General features: G+C 39.5%; 1 protein-coding gene across 5 annotated transcripts in view; it reads left to right on the top strand.

Moving 5' to 3' along the window:
- Window positions 1-14,853, top strand: part of sipa1l1 (signal-induced proliferation-associated 1 like 1) — a 351,678-nt gene that overhangs the window by 75,174 nt on the left and 261,651 nt on the right. For all 5 annotated transcript variants that reach the window (XM_055640839.1, XM_055640838.1, XM_055640834.1 and 2 more), the window contains exon 3: window positions 944-1,028. The gene's annotated coding sequence lies outside the window, so the exon portion shown is untranslated. The remainder of the gene's footprint in view (window positions 1-943; window positions 1,029-14,853) is intronic.

Below are 14,853 nucleotides of genomic sequence, written 5' to 3' on the forward strand. Positions count from 1 at the left end.
GGCGGTGGTGGAGGCAGATATGGTAGTGGCCATTAAGAGGCTTTTAGCTGGGCACATGGATATGTAGGGAATGGAGGGATATGGATGATGTGCAGGCAGAGGATATTAGTTTAACTTGGTATTATGTTTGGCACAGATATTGGGTGGAAGGGCCTGTTCCTGTGCTGTCTATTTCTATGTTCCAAATTCTATGTTCACTTCTCCTCGACTATTACACATCGTGAGAATTTAGTAATGTTTAGTAGTTGGTCAGAGGAAACGTCGTGAATATATGAAGAAACTTTGGAAGAACAAAACATTTTGGGAGTTTGAGTCGGATCATAAACAGCTAAAGGGTGGTTGGAAACAATTTATTTATATTCTGTCCAAGAAAAGTTACAAAAAGAGCAGAGCCAACTTAATATAAAGGCTAATTCATTATTAATGTGTTGGAATTAACTTTATATTCATATGACAGCCAGTAAACATCCTTATTACTTACAGATAAGTCTGTGCCATTCCATTTAGTCACTGAGATTGATCTGCAATGGTTCTAGAGAAAACATATGATTTTACTCACTTTGTATGGCCCAAATGTATAATGTGAGACAACGGTTTATGACATATATCTGATTGATAGACGATTGCCCTGGAACTGAATGCTTCACTTCATTTGGCCATTGCTCTTTGGCATGCTCACAGAAATTCCATTTTCCCCGCCCCAAACTATTTATTAGCAACTCTTTTCATACAAAAGCCATTTGTGTTGAGTTTGACCTAAAGTGAAAACAAACCTTGAAGTTTATTTTTTAAACAACCTAATTTTCTTAAATGTTACATCTGTTCATACTGTGAAGTTATGGTTACAGCGCCTTTGACATCTTTAGTGCATCACTGACTGCTCAACTAGAATTAAATGTTTTACACTGTTAATTTGTTTTAAAAGTATATTTTCTTTCCACAGCTCCATTTGTCCTGCAAGATGAAGGCTTAAGTCTTGGCGATGAACCGGTCAATAAACAAAGTCCTCTGGCGTTTCCCAGTAACACGTAAGGCCACCTTGTTTCTGTATTTCAGTGAATGATTGGCAGTTCAATGCCTGATAGCTCAAGAGGGAACAAATGGAAATTCGCTGGAATCCAGTGTTCTAAAATATCCTTTGTGGTGGGGATTATATTGCTTTGCAGTTCCAATCAATCTGACATCTGAACGGTGCAATTGATGAATGGAGTTTTGAAATAGGATATTTTGCATTGTTATAATGGTGAAACATTTGAAATCAGACATCCTGGATATTAGTTTTGGTGGATTGTGATTGGGATAGAGATTAGGAATCGAGGCTTGGCTTAATTTCCTGCAAACTCAGCCGTTCCATCTTTCAAATATTATTACTTTTTCTTCATAAAGTAGCCAAGCATACATCCACATGACCAGATATCATGTGGTCAGGATGCAATAAGCAAACATTCAAGAATAACTCCAGCTGGATTTGGCAATCTAAGCCCAGTTCATAACAAGCTTGCAATGTTGGTGGGATTGTTTGGATTGTTCTTCCTGCTGAGATACTAAAGAATGACCTTGCAGATTGGTCGTGTCTTTTAAGTCAGCATCATCAAGTTTAACTTTAGAGCAGTACTGACCTTTTTGCTGTCAACTTTTCAAACTAAATGAACGAGGGGCAAATTAACAATCTCATCTTTCCAAAGAAAGCATTGGGTTTTTGGAGGTGCTGATATTAATTCAACACAACTCCAAAAGGGAAGTTTGATGGCTGGCATTGCTTCAGCTCTTTTAGATAACAAATGTTCTAAAGGCAGAGGGAGTAACTCATAGCAATCATTGGAAAGTACTAGTTTCTGAATAACAAGCTGACAAAACATTCAACCTTATGGGTTGAAGAAAATCCTATTATTGTTGAAAACCGACCAGGTGGTTTATTCGAGTTATTACCTTGGAGAAACAGGCAACTATGGTCAGGATAGGTGAAATGTTGAGTTGCAAACTTGAGGCTGAGACATGCACATTTTTTGAAGGAAGATGGTAACATTTTAACCAAGGCTTAATTTAAACATTGGAGTTCAATGATTCATTTGATAGCTCCAGAATGTCCAGTCCTTAGAAGAATGAAAGTAATGCTCTCTTGTTTGGAAATCTGCAACAGAATGAAAATTAACAGTGTTTGGTGACAGTTTTTGAAGTAAAAGTCAACACGAATAATCAAAAGGCAGCGATTTCTCTTCTTTGTCCTGTTTCTCCCATTTCTGTTTGTGAAGGAAAATAATTCTATTGATAGGAGAATGCTGCTTGTCAGCATTAATTTTCCAGAAAGATTTTCAAAAGATCATTAGCTTCAGTACAACGGAAGTTTTGAATAGTGAATTCAAAATGAATTGATTGACTTTTCTGGAAGTCACAAAATGCAGTAGTTGGTGATATAGACCTACTCCCAGGATTTTAGTTTTAAGAGTAACTAGACCAAATGCAGACCCGTTGGGTCTGGTCCCCGAACGTGCTTCAGACCCCGAGTACGGGGAGGGGAGGGGGGAGGGTGGAGTGGGGGGGGAGGGTGGAGTGATGGCGAGTGAGCCTGATGGCCAGGAGTACGCCGTCAAGACGCTGCGTACGCCGTCGAGACGCTGCGTACGCAGTCGAAACACTGCATACGATGTCGAGACGCTGCATACGCCCATGGAGACGCTGCGTACGCCTTCAATGCGGACCGACAGGCCGTTAACACGACGGCTCTGTCACGCTGGCTCAAGCCAAAGATCCGCTGCTTTTCCGAGCACGGCGATAAGCCGCGGGGGAAGAGCTGATCTTTGGCTTGAGCCAGTTATAGAGAGCCGGGCCGGGTGGGGGGGGGGGGGGGGGGGGGGAGTGGAAAATCGCCAGCGAAATAAGAAAAATTTTGGCGTTTTTGTTGGAGAGCCGGGCGGCAGCAAGGTAGCTGGCCAGCAGGAGGTGACAAAATGAGTGAGTGGGGGGTGGGGGGGGGAAGGATTTTATTAAAAATGTGTAGATTAAAACGACGAAATTTAATGAGGATTGTATTTGCGAATGTAAAAGTGAAATGTCTAGCGAAATGGAAAAAATCTTGGAGTTTTTGCATGTGGTTTTGGCGGACCAAGGCCAAATCAAAGGCCAAATCTGACACCAACAAACAAATAAAGACACACAACACACACAGAGTTTTAAAAGTATATAGATTTTTACTAATTGCACCAGTTCTACGTTTTTTTCTTTTAACAATTATTTCCATAATTTTATGGGCAGAACAGTACTCAGCTGGACTGCTGTCTCACAGCTTGAGGTTCATTCCTGACCTTTGGTGCTATCTGTGTGGAGTTCAATAGTCAATTTTATTTGTCACATAAACATATAAGTGCAGTGAAATGAACTTGTCAGCAGCGGTACATTAAAAAAACAAAACACACAACACAAAATAAGATTTAACACAAACATCCACCACAGCATTCTTCACTGTGGTGGAAGGCACAATGTTCAGTCAGTCCTCCTACATTGTACACCCATTATCGGGGCCATAAATCTCCGCAGTCGCCGCTATGGACGTCCAGATTTACAGGCCCTGTCGTCGGCATGGTCGAACACACTCCGCGGCTTTTTTACCGGGGACCGCAGCTTCACGATGTTGTAGGCCGCATGCGGGTGGTCAGAGCTCTTCTCTGGCTGTCCCCGGCGAATTATCCCGCTCAGGATGGTAAGTCCACACTGCGCCCATGGCTAGAAGCTCCGCAGACCGCGGCTTCAGGATGTAACAATCCGCGGGCCAGCGATCAGAGCACTCCCTTCTGGCTACCCCAGGCAAAGGCTCGCCCATTACGCAATGAAAATTCCACGCTGCGCCCGCTGCTGAAACGCCAGGCCAGACTCCGGGAAAGGCCGCTCCAATCCATGGTGTTAGGCCGCGACAGAGGCGACATGGAAAAAGTCGCCTCTCCGTGGGGGAGGCGAACAAAAGCGGTTCTCCCCTTTCCCCCCCCCCCCCATACAACACACTGAGAGACAGTAAAACAAACAAAAAAAGTAGAAATAACGAACACGCTGCTGGCAGGGCACCTGTCTTGCAGCGCCCCCATTTACCATCTGTCTTGGCTATAAACTCTTGTAAGTTTTGTGTAAATAGTCAGTCAAGGCTGGCAAAAGATAAATGGACAGGCACTTGAAGAAAAATAATTTGCACGGTTAACATGAGAGAGTTGGATTAATTGAGCTGCTCTTTAAAACAAGTTTGCATGGCCATGTTGGACCCAGTGGGCTTCATCCATGCCTCATGAATTCTGCAGAGCTGTCATATGGAGGCCATTTGGCTGTTCATGAAAATGTGCTTTCTCAATACACAACCTGTGACAGGAAAGTAGTAGCTTTGTTCATGTTACTTTGCCAGGAAATTTTAAGCAATCTCAAACCAGAGATTATTATTCCCCCTGCTGTAATCCTCTTTTTCTCCATTTTAACTATTTCGTGACCATGTTATTCTGAAACCTACACTTGCCTTTGATAAAATATAGGTGCTGATGGTCACATTGAGCCAAGTGGAGTCTTTTATCTGTTGAGGTGGATACGTGCTTTAGTTCATTTTCTTCTCTTGCTAGTTGGGAACAAAACTGTTAACTGGTACAAAACAGAGTGTGGGAGACATAAAAGGAATGCAAGTAATAAAAATATTCCAAGCCAGCATTCATGAAGACCTGCATACTGGAATCCCCATATCCGGCTGTACAACATTTTTATTCAAAACATTGCTGAGCATTGCTATTTAAAACAAATATATATATGTATCCTTTGAAATTATGAATTGCAAACCATGTAAAGAATCTGGGTTTTCTTTTTTAACAAAGCTGCACTGAGAGGGAGATGGCACACCCTGCTGCCATTACCATGGGAACGGCATTACATTTTAAGCTAATGGTGGGGGTAAATTAATATGCTTTGATTGAGTGAGTGTTATTAATATTGTAATAATATGTGTATTATTCAGTATGACTGTGGTGTAACTGATTCCCGTTAAATAACAAAGGTCATGATAGCACTGACACAACACCTACATGGAAAGTTCACCAGGGTCCAAGCTCTTGGGAAATGTTCCAGAATTTTATTTTTTCAAGCTAATATCCTCATAACTGAAAGAACTAAATAATTAGAGAAATTAATTTTTTGCTGTGTGGTCTTTTTTTAAATTCAATTCAGTTCCGATGTTTTTCTTGGATGTGCTACCTTCAATATGATGGAACTGCTCCAAAGTTCATTTTGTTTAAAAGAAAATGTACAAAAATACTTGAACAAAATGGATATTTGCAAACTGAGATTGGCTGTTTTAAATAAAGTGAAATTCAGTGGGGACTGTGTTGAATGAGATGGTCATGGCTATTTTTATAGTGAATTAGTTGCCTTTCAAAAAGTTACTAGCAGTTTTTTTTATTGCTTGTGGGTAAAACCACTGATCCTCATGGGAAATGGTTGATTTCTTTGTTACCTTGTAGTATGTTTGTAAATTTTCTTGTGCATGCATTACAAATATCCTTTAAATAGAAGTTTAAAGGAAATCGTAACGTTCACTCTCCCAACAGTGGTAGCCGATCTTATCACTAAATTTGTAATTGCCATTAGTTGGTAGTGTTTTGTTAAGAGGGCAATCAATTGGCAACTATTCTGTTTCTGGTTGCTGGTTTGGAACTTTGAGTATTAGTGTGAATTTTCAATTCTAGCAATGGGTTTTGATTCTCTCCCCACACCCTGCCTGATTTCAGGAACAATTAGCCTTCCCTTCGTGTCAACAAACAGAGAAACATCACAAGCAACTTAACAGCGGCGTAATTAAACAAATGCAAAGAAATATTTATTGGGAGGAGTGCATGAATTTTTAATAAAGAGGTGCGTTTTATAGGGTTCATTAAAGAAAGAATGAGACATGCAGAAGCAGCGGGGATTTAAGGAAGAAATAGCAGAGCACTTGATCATAAGGGCTGAAGGCCTGGTCAGCTGTCTTAATAGGGTGGATTCACAAATGTAAATGAGAGCAATAAAGTGTAGGGCAGTGTTGGAGGTTTGTTGATCAATGGTGGTTTAAGAGAATCAGAATGACGAAAAGGCAAGGCCTTCTGTGTTTGCACTTGAGAGAATTTCTGATTGCCACTAAGTATATTTAATGTAAATAATTGGCTCTAATACTGCTGGCATGGTGCAGCCAACCGTTGATTTTAAATTACTTCCACTAGTGTTGACAAATCTGTGATCAGTCACAGAACCTTTTTCCCAAGATGGAAAAATCAAATATTAAAGGGCATAAGTTTCAGTTGAAGGGGGCAAAGTTTAAAGGAGACGTGCAGGTAAGTGTATTTTACAGAGTGTGGTGAGTGCCTGGGATGAGCTTCTGGGAGTATTGGTTGAGGCAGATGCAATAGTGCCATTTAAAAGTTTTGGATTATGTAGGGAATAGAGGGGCATGGATAAGGTGCAGGAAGATAAGAGTTGGTCTTTGCATCATATTTAGCACAGATGTTGTGGGCTGAAGAGCCTGTTTTTGTGCAGTGCTGTTCTGTTCTATATTCACTGTTCATTCTAGTGTTCTGACATTTATGTGATCACTCCAGGTACAACCCAAAATTGGAGTTGCAAATAATTGTGTTCAGTAAGTGAAATGGATGCAAAACCATTTTCCTAACACAACTAGATGCTTTAGTTAAAATTTTAGTGACAGCATAAAGTATAAGTGCTTTCAGAAGCATAGCGATATTAATATGCAGGGGCGTTACTTATATGGTAAAGTATTATAAACCTAAAAACTTGTCATGATTATAGGATTCTAGAACTCGCAGCACAGTTCACTAATGCTGCTGGAAGCAAGATTTTTATTGTACCTGTATCTCATCTTTCTTGTGTATATGACGGTAAGCTTGGGTTGACTTGACCTGACACTGCTGCTGTACTTGCACCATTGACGTCATTTTTTAAAAATTACTTGTGTGGCATATGGTGGTTATTTATTGTTTTGTTTTATGATGTCACCTGTTTGTGTAGTTAACCTAAGCAAATTTGAAATGCAACTTAAATTCATTTATTGACTCTCAAGTAAATAAAACTCCATAAAACCTGTATTCTTTGATCCACTAGTGAAACATTGCTGCCTGCATGGACATAGCTACAAAAGTACAGCATGAGATTTATGCATAATGCTTCAGAAGAACTTTGGTATGTTGTTGGTGCAGTTTATTAGTTTTAGTTATTTTTCCCATTTACTGAAGCTACCTTGCTCTACTTTCAATGGGGTTGATTATCCTTTCACACACATCCCATTTTGGCAAACTGCAGAAAAGAGTTAGTTATCAGGACTAATCAACTCAAAGTTTATACCTGCGCTCCAATCAATTTTATTTCCCCACCTTATTTTCCTTGGAAACCTACTCCTTGGAAACATTCCCTTCCAGCAGTTGTCTACACCCTGGAAGTAATTTGCAGTTGCACCTGCCATGTTGCATGGCTTGGGGATGTCAGCTGAGACTGTACAAGGCATGATCAGTAAGTTTTGCAGATGACCCTCGGGTTGGTGGTGTGGTAGGCAGTGAAAGGGGTTATCAAGAATTACAGTGGGATCTTAATCAGCTGGGCTTGAGGACCAAGGAATGGCTAATGCACTTGTATTCAAATATGTGTGAGGCTTTGCCTTGCAGTCGAACCAGGACAGGAGTTTCACAGTAAATATCAGGGCCCTTGGGGAGCATTGACGAGCATAAGAATTGAGGAGTAGAGAAAGGTTATGTGGAGATTACCAGGAAACAAGGGCCTAAGCTATCGGGAGAGGTTGGGCAGATGAGGATTTTATTCCTAGGAGTGTAGGAGGTTGAGGGGTGATCATACAGAGATGTATACAAATATGTGGAGAATCAATAGGCTGAATGCACAGTGTCCTTATCAAGGAATAGAATGCATGGGTTTAAGATGAGAGGGGAAATACTTGGCATGTCAAACCAGGGCAGGACTTGCACTGTAAACAATGCAGCTGTGTAAGTTGTTGGGGCGACCAAAAGTGGAGTACTATTCCGGTCGCCCAGCTATAGGAACAATGTTGGAAATGGCACAGAAGAGATTCACCATGATGTTATCTGAGCTTGCAGACTTGTTATAGGGAAAGATTGCATGGTCTGGGAGTATTTCCTTTAGAACATAGGAGGCTGAGGCGTGATCTTATTGAGGCGCACAGGATTATGAGGGGCATGGATAAAGTGAATGCTCATAATTTTTTCTCAGGTGGAAGGAACATTCTAAAACTTAAGCGCATAGGCTTAAGGTATGAGGGGAGAGATTTAAGAGTGACCAGGTGCAATCTTTTCACTGAGACAAACTCTTTATTGAGAATGAGTTGCCAAAGGAAACCATAGAAATGGATAAAATTACAATTTTTAAAAGGCATTTGAATAGATGTAAGGATCAGAAGAGTTTACAGGATAATGGGGCAAATACAAGCAAATAGGACTAGCCCAGTATGGACAAAATGGGCCAAAGAGCATGTTTCGGTGCTGTATAGCTCTCCAACTCTAAGGGTAGCAAGGTGTAAATACTAAATGGACCCATTAAATATCATTTCAATTGCGGTTTCATTTCTCTCAAATGACATTCAATAGATAGTTGAACATTTTATCAGTATTTCACTGTGTTAGCACATTTCCTCATGGAGATGGAATTGAATGTTCAGTTCTGAAATTGTTACTTCAAATGGGCAGATGATTGCTTTGTGTTAATGTTGTGAAATTTAATTTTGTGCCCTCTCCACCTTACCCGAAGGCATTGATTGTTGTTGATATCTGTGTGTATATCCATCAATTTTCTTTTGGTACCCTGTGTCCCTCTATTTAGCGGGAAAGCTTTCGAGTAAGACTTTCATTTAAAAAAAATTCTCAAAGGGTTTTCTTGAAAATTGGAAAGTCAAAAGATTAGGATTTCAGAAGATATGTAGATTGTCATAAAGGGTCTGTTTCAAGTGGCCCCTTTTGCAATTCATTTCCCGGTAGAGATAACATTTAAAATCATGCCATAAAATCATTGGAAATGCAGCTAACATGGAATCTGTAATATCCTGTTAAAATCTCCTATTCAATTAATTAAAATGGCATGTAATCACAGAAATCATATTCTAAATGATAAATGTTATGACTGAGTTGTGATAATATATACCTGGGATAAAATTTTATTTCTAAAATATTGGATGTTATTGTGTATCTTTTACGATGGAAGTTACATCACACATTAAAATATTTGCAAAGTTACAATGACAACAAGCAATCCCTTCTCATCACTATCTTTAAATTGTTCTGAGGATTTGCCTTGTCATCTAATTCTCAGTGCCATCTCTCGCTGTATATCTGACCAGACTCATCAGAGAGGAACAGTTTTTTTTTTTGCTGGCATTTTCTATTCCGTCAACCCTTGCCCGCTGACCGCAGGAAATTCTGTTTCATCATGTCTCGTCAGTTTTCAAAATCATTTGCACTTACTATTTTATCTTAATTACCTAAAATGTGCTAAGATATTTTGCTGTGCATGTGGAGCAGGTTTAGAAATGTTTAGTTGTAATGCACTGACTGGAGAAGAATGGAATGCATGCAACTGAGTGTCTTAAATAAAATGCCCTGAGGAGCTGCTATAGGATGGGAACTGCGACCACAAGGGTGAAAGAGGAAGCAAATTTTAGTTTCCAGAATGAGGAGGAAAATAACTCTGCAACTCTTCATTTAAGTGCTGCCATAAATAGAATGCTTTATCTTAACTTAAAAAAAAAAACCCCTTATGGCAAACTAAACTTGGCAATATTTATTTCAGTCCTTCTTACTTTAGAATCTTCATTTATGCCATGGCTAATTACAGAATAGTCATGTGGATAATTGGATTAATGTGGAGCTGCTAAGAGGAACCAGAAATAGTACATTTGTGGAGGTCTAAACATGGGTGCAAATAATGTGTTGACTTTGTGGCATGACCTTATTTGGTGTGTTTACCTCCTGGTTGGCAGTAAATGCCCAAACGTCCTCATTTGTCATTCTCTTGCCTGAAGTAATCCGTTCAAACAATACTAGTTACCAGTAACTCTTCCAGATATGTTTTCCATATCATTGCCAATTTATGATAATTTCAAAGTTCTAGTGAGAAACTAGATATAAGCTAAGAATGGATGAAGCAGTTAAGGAAAAAATTGGCCATTGGTGCAATTTGTTTACTCATTTGTGCAATATTATGGCCTACAGTATGAATTCTCATGTTCACTGCTACCTCATAAAGGGCATGTGTTCCTGCCACCTTGTATGTCCAGTTCCTAATTTAATTATGCTTTGAATTGGGATGCACAACGAGACCCTTTCTCATCTCATTCATTCTCTGATGCATGCATCAGAAAGACTCTTGAGTGCACTTGATTTGTAAAAGCCCTGTCCCACTGTGCGAGTTCACCCAAGAGCTCTCCCGAGTTTAAAAAAAAATCAAACACGTGGTAAGCACGTAGAATCAACGTAGCGGGTATGTCGGAGCTGGGGACGTCTCTTAGCGGCTCGTAATGCTAATGGCCGGTACTCTGGAAACGTGGTAACTCGTGAAGATTTTGCAACGTTGAAAAATGTCCACGAATAAAATATACTCGGGATGGAAAAATTTGATACTTTTTAACCCGTAGTTATACCATAGTAGCTCGTGAGTTTGCCATAGTAGCTCGTGAGTTTACTGTAGTAGGACCTGGTGTTCTATATCACTATTGTATGTTCATGATGGAAATAAGAATACTCAGTCTATTCATTACCTTTTAAATTGTAGTTATATGTAATCCTCCCATAATTTCTGAGTTCCATTTCACAATATCTATCAGACATACAGAATGTTGCAAGGTAATATTTTGCCCAAACTCAGTTGTATCTTTCTATGTCAATAAATATCACAAAATATGCCATTGTTTCAGCCACGTTATGACAAAATATAGAATGTAGGTTATTTGTAATCAGTCACCCCATCCCAGAAACACCAGTACCTAAAGAAGAACATTTGTTTTACTAATTTGCAAGCATGTATCATACATAGTCCGTTGATCCATATCCAGCATAATGTTATGATAATTGTATAAAAGGACTAAGAAATTTGGTGTGGAATGATAATCCATCTCAGTACTCATTTAGGCAAGTCTCGCGCTATAGATACTTTTTCCCACACCCCCAATCCCCCTCGCCCGATCTTCATTGAACCTACCATTTGACCAATCTTTTACTCAGCTGCTGTAACGGTTCCTTCCTATCAAAATCTATGTGTAGCATCTCTGTCCCAATCTTCAAATTCCCACTTTGAAATAAAATACAACTTTCGACTTAAATGTTTTCGCAGCAGGATCGCGAATGGTCGATTCCCACACATTTTCAATCATCGTTCGATTCAGTGTAATTTTCACACCTGGTTGATGTAGTTTTTTTTAAAGATACAGTACATTACAATAAATTGTTTCAAGCATACCCGGTACTAAACGCACGAACATTAAGGTGGTTACTGAAGTTGTAAACGGCTATAAATGGATATAATTTCAAAGTGAAATAGGAGATTTCCGTGGAAAGAATATTTAACCAGAATATAAGGTGAGGTCGCTGCAAAATGCTCACTTAAAACAATACGCCGTCAACTCAGGATTGTTTCTTAGCCCTCTGACAAGTGTTTCAATCTAACCTCGTAGCTCGCTGTTAATCGATTCATAGCTATTAATTTTCATTCCTGGTCCATATCGAACTTCTCCGAATGCAAACGCTTCAAGTTACGCATCTTGTGTGGTGGTGGGGGGGGGAGAGATGCAAGGATAAATTACCATATATTTGCATTTATATAACGACTTGAACGACATCCAACATGTCACAATAATGCAGGTTGTTAATTGCACATCGATTGAATCACTTGAGAAAGATCCCTCCTTTGTTTAAAGAATATGACAGGTTAAACGACATTTACCATGGTTTCAATGCACCTCGAATACACGATATTCTCAATTTATATTTACTGGATCCAAGGTAGACAAAAGTGCTGGAGAAACTCAGCGGGTGCAACAGCATCTATGGAGCGAAGGAAATAGGCAACGTTTCAGGCCGAAACCCTTCTTCAGACTGATCCAACCTTTTTAACGCGATTAGTATATTGATTATTATGTTGCTTTCAAATTTTCTCAGAAGCCTGAACAAATATTCTGCAAAAGCAAAGAAATTATCTTAGTCAATAACAAGAAATTGCATTTAGATAGCATCTCCAACCAGTCAAGCTTTCCACGTGGACAGGTGGGAGAGTAATAAAACAGTATTTGTTGGAAGGAAACGTTACAGCAGCTGAATAAAAGATTGGTCAAATCGTAGGTTCAATGAACGTTGGAGGTTCAATGAACGTCGGGGTGGGGGAAAAGTATCTATATTCTTATTTCCATCATGAACATATAATAGTGATATAGGAACCAGGTCCTACTACGGTAAACTCACGAGCTACTACGGTATAACTACGAGTTAAAAAGTATCAAATTTTTACATCCCGAGTATATTTTACTCGTGGACATTTTTCATCATGTTGAAAAATCTTCACGAGTTACCACGTTTCCCGAGTACCTGCCGATCCGCCCCGAGCTCCGACGTACCCACTACGTTCATTCTACGTACTCACCACGAGTTTGATTTTTTTTTTTTAACTCGGGAGAGCTCTTGGGTGAACTCGCACAGTGCGACAGGGCTTTAAGGATGTCAAGGGCTATGGGGAGAAGGCAGGAGAATGGGGTTGAGAGGGGAAAATAATTTGGCTGTAATCAAATGATAGAGCAGATTCAATGGGCCAAATGGTCTACTGCTGCTTCTATGGTCTTGATAGGAAATAATGATGTCATCAAATTTACTCAATTTGTCCGCAGAGCATAAATGAATGAACTTAAGTTTACTAGCATTGTATAACATGCATAGCACAGCGATGAAGCATTTGATTCCGCTAGTGTGTCCTGGTGTTTATATTTAACAAACATCTCTTTTCATTTCATCCTGTTTAGCTCAGCCTTTATTCATGTAATTCTATCCCCCTTTCAACATCATCTTTAGAAAGCATTCACTCTATTTGCCTCAACCTCTTCCCACTGAGGCAGAGTTCCTTATTACCCATTCATTGGGTAAAAACATGGCTCCTTATTTACCAACTGGATGTATTAGTAACTACATTGCCCTCCATAATGTTTGGGACAAAGACCCATCATTTATTTATTTGCCTCTGTACTCCATAATTTGAGATTTGTAATAGAATAAATCACATGTGGTTAAAGTACACATTGTCAGATTTTATTAAAGACCATTTTTACACATTTTGGGTTCATCATGTAGAAATTACAGCTGTGTTTATACAAAGTCCCCCCATTTCAGGGCACCATAATGTTTGGGACACCTTCACAGGTGTTTGTAATTGCTCAGGTGTGTTTAATTGCCTCCTTAATGCACGTATACGAGAGCTCCCAACACCTGGTCTTTCCTCCAGTCTTTCCATCACCTTTGGAAACTTTTATTGCTGTTTATCAACTTGATGACCACCAAGTTACGCGAGTGAGTCAAGGAAGCCATCGTGAGACTGAGAAACACGAATAAAACTGTTGGGAGACATCAGACAAACCTTGGGCTTACCAAAATCAACTGTTTGGAACATCATTAAGAAGAAAGAGAGCACTGGTGAGCTTACTAATCGCAAAGGGACTGGCGAGCCAAGGAAGACCTCCACAGCTGATGATGCCTCAAAACTCATTGGTCAGCTTTTCATTCTACAGCGACAATGATCCTAGCCATACTGCTAAAGCAACAAAGGAGTTTTTCAAAGATAAAAAATGGTCAATTCTTGAGTGACCAAGTCAATCACCCAATCTGAACCCAATTGAGCACGCCTTTTATATGCTGAAGAGAAAACTGAAGGGGACTAGCCCCCAAAACAAGCATAAGCTAAAAATGGCTCAAATACAGGCCTGGCAGAGCATCACCAGAGAAGACACCCAACTGGTGATGTCCATGAATCGCAGACTTCAAGCAGTCATTGCATGCAAAGGTTATGCAACAAAATACTAAATATAACTACTTTCATTTGCATGACATTGCTGTGTCCCAAACATTATTCTGCCCTGAAATGGGGGGACTATGTATAAACACTGCTGTAATTTCTACATGGTGAAACCAAAATGTATAAAAATGGCATTTATTAAAATCTGACAATGTGCTTTTTCTATTACAAATCTCAAATTGTGGAGTACAGAGGCAAATAAATAAATGATGGGTCTTTGTCCCAAATATTATTAGAGGACATTGTGTGACTGCAATCTCCCCTCTTCACATTTGTTCCATAAAACCCATCTTTAAAGACTTCCACAAGGTTACTGCTAAGTCTTTGGAAAAAAATGCGTGGCAAAAAAAAAGTAAGAATGGCTTGGAATGAAACTCCTAAGAACTGTAAAAATAACAAAAATTAACACAAAGCCAGGCCAAAAGACAAATTTATAAATGAAATATTCTACTAATAGGCTGACAGTAACCAATAAAAGATAACATTCTCTGCAAGACCTTTTGTAAGATCATCATGATCCTAGAGTTCATCCTCCCCACAATCATCCACTGACTTTATCCAGTTGAAAGCATTTTTTGAGGACAATTTAAATAACTTTGGAAACTGCTTTAACCAGTTTATAGCATAGAACTAGCAAGCACAAACAGTGCTGCAGTATGTACTGAACAACTACAAACTGCATGTTTGTACTGAAAAGCTACTAACTACAAACAGCACTACTATATGATCCAGAACAGTGCAAATTTGAGGAAACGCTTGGAAACCCCCCCCCAAAAACAGTGG

This window comes from Leucoraja erinacea, chromosome 9 (genome assembly GCF_028641065.1).
Source record: "Leucoraja erinacea ecotype New England chromosome 9, Leri_hhj_1, whole genome shotgun sequence".
NCBI classification, from domain to species: domain Eukaryota; kingdom Metazoa; phylum Chordata; class Chondrichthyes; order Rajiformes; family Rajidae; genus Leucoraja; species Leucoraja erinaceus.